Source organism: Aulonocara sp. 'chitande type north' Nkhata Bay, linkage group LG8 (genome assembly GCF_057382095.1).
Source record: "Aulonocara sp. 'chitande type north' Nkhata Bay isolate Kocher_YH1m ecotype deep benthic linkage group LG8, A_spYH_male_GT1.1, whole genome shotgun sequence".
NCBI classification, from domain to species: Eukaryota; Metazoa; Chordata; class Actinopteri; order Cichliformes; family Cichlidae; genus Aulonocara; species Aulonocara sp. 'chitande type north' Nkhata Bay.
In genome coordinates, this window is record NC_141351.1 from 12,217,514 (window position 1) to 12,223,513 (window position 6,000).

General features: G+C 40.7%; 1 protein-coding gene across 4 annotated transcripts in view; it reads right to left on the minus strand.

Moving 5' to 3' along the window:
- The window catches only part of LOC147323329 (MAGUK p55 subfamily member 3-like), a 26,687-nt gene that overhangs the window by 19,349 nt on the left and 1,338 nt on the right, over positions 1–6,000 (minus strand). The window lies entirely within an intron of this gene.

Here is a 6,000-nt window from a genome sequence, read left to right on the forward strand (position 1 = left end):
ACACACACACACACACACACACACACACACACACAGCCAACTGTACCATCATACAGACAATAATAAGATAGACCGAACCACCACTCACAACTGCTAGCACTTTATATAACCTATGTAGAAATTAGTCACATATCTCACTGATCTAAACTGCACTACTGTAAATTCTGTACAGACAATCATTCTGTAAAATAATAATTATAGTTCTACAACTGTTTATAACTTGTATAGTTTCATATTTCTATCCTGTTCATAATTTGTACACTCACTACAGCCTGTACATACTTATAATTATAGCATATTCATAACATAACTTCATACTATGTACATTATAACATACCCATCATAGACCCATATTTTGTACCCTCATACCTATAATAGACCCATTTTTTTAAATATATATTTTGTAATATATCTATATTATTGCTAAAGCACTTTCTGGATGGATGCAAACTGCATTCCATTGCCTTGTACTTGTGACATGTGCAATGACACTAAAGTTGAATTCTATTCTATTCTATTTTTCCTTTCAGCAGCAACATTTCCTTCGAGTTGGAAATGACAAAGTAATCCTGCAGCAGTTTCTTGTGGTTTTGAAGGCTGGCAAATCAACCCGCCTCACATCGACAAACACACCCCTGACGTTCGACAACAAAAGACAGAACCGCCTGATCAGCACAATGACAGTGAAGCAAGCCATCAAGCTCTCCTCCAATTTCATTACGGTTAAGATGCAGGACTGAGATCTATCACGCTCGGGAATTTGCCTCGTTACTGCAGATTATAATTACACAAATCACTTACAGCTATTGGGGGATCATTTCTACTTCTGGTAGAGTTTTTAAAAACAATAACCAATTGTTTTTTGTCATCTTGAGTCTCATATTCTGACAAATTAACAATAGTCTTGGGTTCATTATTTGTCACGTTCTGTCAATTCTTTGTCACATTCCCCCCTGATAGGCTGATGAAAACATACTCGCTGCCAAGGAAATGTCTTTTTTGGAAAATGTTGATTGAAGACAGGATGGCGCTATGCCAGAGTGGCAATTAGAATGAACCGCCACAGCACAAACAATCCTTCATTTGGCTGGTGACAAGTGCCCAAGGCAGCCAGGCTGGGGCTATATTTGAAGTGTTTAAAATATAAGATTTAATTGGACTGCTGAGTGTTGTTGAAAACAATCTGCTTTGAAAAGCGTTAGTAAATATTGTAAAGTGAGCCTCTTATTTTGCTGTGATCAGCTGAAAATGAATGGCATTACTAATGGTAACCACGGTGCATTTTCTACCACAGTAACACACTCAATCACACAATGGTCACCTGTGTTTGGGAGTAACTTTAGGTTTAATGTCTCAAAACAAATAAAAAAAAAAAAAAGAAAAAAAAAAAAAGGATATTTTAATCTGCCACATAGGCCACAGTAAGTCATTATTGCTCATATGAGAGAGGTGGTCTAGCTCTGGCTAAAGATAAACGCACTGGAGACTTTGTTTGTTACACCTTACTATTACTGGGCTGAAACCCCTTCACTTTCAGAAATCCTCATAGGTGCTGGAAATATTCCTCTGAGATTCTGATCCGAATTGACAAGATAACATCACACAGCTGCTGCAAATTTGTTGGACACACACATCTATGACGTGAATCACCGCTTCTACTACATCTGTTGGTTCAGATTTGGTGACTGTGGAGGCCATTTGAGTGCAGTGAACTCAATTTCATGATCCAAAAGCCATCAGAAGACACGTACACTGTGGTCCCAAATAGATGGCATGGTCAGCAATGTTTAAATGATGTGCGGGTGCTTAACTGTTGCTCCAAGGCAGGCTGGATCCATGCTTTCATGTTTATGCCAAATTCTGACCCTGACCAATTCAGTGTTGCAGCAGAAATCATTGTCAGACCAGGCAGTGTTGTCCAATCACCATTGCCTAATTTTGACGAGCTTTGATGGCCCTGGTGTGGTCTTCTGCTGCAGTAATTTGTCTGCTTCAAGGTTTGACGTGTTTAGAGATGCTCTTCTGCATACCATGGTTTTAACAAGTGAGTATTTGAATTACTGTTGCCATCAGCTCAAAGCAGTCTGCCCATTCTTCCCCGTCCTCTAGCATCAACGATACATTTTCACCCAGACAACTGCTGATAACTGGATTTGGGTTGTTTTTTTTTTTTAATCCTAGTAAAAGTAGAAAGTGATCCAAGTTCTCAAATAGAAAGATATTAAAGTACCAGCCCATTTACAAGAGATGTGATATCGCTCCCTATCTGAGTAAATCTCCAAGTATCCAGAAGAGTGCAAATACACAGCACCTAAGCTGAAGCACTGCTCAAGCCTGACATGCCCCTAGATCACTCCTATGATTGTCCCTCATTCAGGGTTGAGCCATAGCAGGTTGGCAGCAGACTGGAGCAGTTGGGCAGATACCCTAATCGGCCGTCATTGTTTGTTTTCCCCGTAATGAAACTTGACATGGGAATTTCCAAGTCAATTAGATGGGATTTTTAAAAAAAAAAAAAAAAGAAAAAAAAAGAAAACAATGAACAAGGAAAACATTATCTGCACAAAATGTAGACCGTGTTTAAGATGCATTTGAAACTTTCCCCAAAAACAAGAATTGCATTTTAAATGGCACTCACCGTGCATCGAACTGCACGGACACAACGTCGGATTAGTTTGCCGGACTGAGCAGTGCCACCAGCAGCTTTCTTCCCTCCCAGGTTAACATCCATACGCCTATACTGTGGTTAAGTGTTTTTGTACCACTGTACTCTGACACAGCTCATGTACAACTGTTCATTTTGTGGATCAATAAACTGCAGAACACTCACATGCCTGCACAGCCCAACTCTGTCCTATGCATCTGTCGTTTGATGGTTCAAAACACAGTGTCCTGCTCAATTTGATGACCAACTTAATAATTAACCTTAATACATCACCTCACTTCCTCTGGGGTTTCCCGCTTTTCTTCAGGCCTATGCTCCACTGAACTCTCTCTCTTCAGTTATGAAAGGCTGGCGAGAGCTTAAAGCCGACATCTTTCTGTGCCTTTCATTCACTGACTGCCTTCTAAATACGAAGGGTTCCCACTGGCCATATGGTGGTATAATCTAGCCTCTTTGATTGAAGTTGGCAGTGCTGACAGCTGTGTGCATCGCAGAGGATTTTGGTGAATACAATGAAGCACTGAAAAGGAAAATTCAACAGCAGCAGGGATGTTTCAGGGAAAAAAAACCCAAAACAATTAACCTAAATTAATTAACAGTATTTTGATGGGTTCTAGTTTCTAAAGCTGTTTTACTCCATTTTATGTCTCTCCATACAGAGCTTTGGCTTCTTTATTCAAAATAGTCCCTTGGAAGCAACATGCTATGTATTTGCACTTATTTTCTGACACTTCAAACAAAAAGCTGCTGAAACAAATTCTGTGATTTAAATTAAATTAGGTTTAAAACAAAAATGCCTTTGAGCAGGTGACTATATGCCACATGGTTGAAATACAGAGGCTTGGGTTCTCTGGCTCGGTTTCTCCTCCTTCCTGTCTAATCTTCACAGCTACAGTGTCCAATAAAAGAAAAATGCCCCAAAAATTATCTTTACAAAAGTGAAACCCAGAGGAGCTAATTCAAATAGCCTTCAGGCCGAGGAGCAGAGCTGAGGATGGTGCGTTTCTGTTTTTTAGGCCACCCCCTCGCCATAAGTCAATTTTAGCTAAATTTATAATAAAGGTTTGAAACTGTCAAGTTATAAATGGGAAAAAGCCTCAAAAAGCCCTTTTTATGTTAGATTTTTGATATCTACATTTATTTAGTGGGGTTTAAGATGATCAGCAACAATATGAATCAACACCTGGCAGCCTGGAAACTTAACATAAACAGCCATCTTTGCTGAACACAAACTTCAAACCAATAAACTACCAAGACATGATACAATTCAATTCCATTATATTTATACAGCACCACATCATAACAACAGTCACTTCAAGGCTCTATACATGCACTGTTGGTGATCAGTGCCATTAGACTAAGCAGTTTTCCTGTCTTCCAATCATCCTGCTCAGTAACAGTTGAGTAAAGACAGGTGACTGCGCTGAATTCTTTCAGAGACAGAATTGTAAATAGTTGCAGCAAACAGACTGTCCAGAAACTGAGCATGCAAACCCTCAACTTAACTCAACCCCCTGACTTTCAACTGCACACCTGCTCAGTAGGCAGCAACCAGTCTCCAAACAATCACAGTCCAACTCACACTGACGCAGTCACTCTCATATGGGTTTCTGAAAGTTTGCAAATAATTTCAGACTAAACGGGGCTTCCAAACACTCTGCAATCAATCTTGGCTAAATTGAAATCCTGTTTTTGCAGCAGATGACTTAACTAGTTGCAAACTGCTTGAACCCTGGTTTTACTTTCATTTAAAAACTTAAAGGTTGCCGAGCACCTGTGTCATTTTGCAGTTAAGTCACCAATCTGCACCAACTATGTCACTATTTATGTTGGAATTTCTGCTTCAAATCTAACAAAATCTGGTTGGAATAAGCGTACACAGATAATATGAAGTTCTGTGCATGTAGATGGCAACACATTTGCAGCAGATGACAACAGATTTCCACAGATTTATCACAAACAAATTGCATGTAATTTCCAAGTTGACACATTCAATCACAGATTGATGTAATAGTAACTACATCTTATTGCCATTTTATCTCCCTAAAGTTGTTTTGAAAACACCTCCTGACTGGGAGCGGTCGCAGACCTGATTTCCATTTTCTAACACACCATTTGAAAGAGAGTGAGATTGGAAGTTCATTGCACAGAGTCAGAACAAATCATTGTTTACCCCGACTGTAGCAGATACTAAACTATCAAACATTGAATACAAATGTTTTCCAAAATGTCAATGTTTAGCTTGTGAGTTTTGTCCAACCACACCAGTTGAGTCCTTGCTCATCTGATTTGTATTTACATGGATGGTTCACACTGCTACTGAACTAAAACACCAGAACAACCTCCAGCTGAGTAGTGGAGTTACTTCATTATGCTGCCATTGTGCTAGGAGAGCTTAACCTCATGTCTCTGTCCTCTCCACTCACACACAAACATGTATGCATGCCACCTGCTTGCCAGAATCATTTGCCATTGGATGGGTCTCGAGAGAGCTGGTGGAGGGGGTGAGGTCACCAGTACACTGCTGATGCCATCTGCCCACCCCTCTGTGTGTGGGCAGCCCATCCACCACCTAAAACACCACACACACACACACACACACACACACACACACACACACACACACACGGCTGACCTGACATGTCTGGATTTGACAGATTTCATTCCAATATCCATTTGAGGAAAACAAGTATTATAGTTCTGCATTCCTAAAAAGGCTAATTCACACTATAAAAATGCTTTATTTTGCCCCATATCGATTTGTAGAATGTAAATGCAGTCTGGGATTCCTTATTCCCTTCCTAACTACACAACTAACCTCGAAATCTAGTTTAGATTTTACTTGTGCTGGTACAGGAAAAAAAAGCGAAGATGCTGGAAACAAAATAAAACGTAGTGCAGAGAAGGTCAGCGGCCAGACGGCTCTTAATAGGCTTATGAGAAGAACATCACCTCAAAACACCTTCAACACGCCCACTCTGAGACGCAGCAGGATCAAGGATCAGGCTGTCCTGCCCTCGCAGCAACAGGAGAGCAAATCTGGCTCCTCGCCCGGGCAGGGAAGCCCAACACTTGACACTTTAGCAGTTTCAACAGCAGAGTGGGTGCTGGGAGCAGCACAGGACCCCGATGATGTGGTTATTTGGTGGGGAGCCAAAAAGTCAGAGAGTTGCGACTGATGACTGAAGCATAATGATTTGTGTAAATGCAGTGGAATAGAAGGCTGTGAAAGGGGACACACATGAGCGGATTATAAGACAATAGGCCTCTGGGCACAAACATGCAAAAAGCCCTCCATAACAGCCACCACAACCTACACACCACCTGAAAAGGCC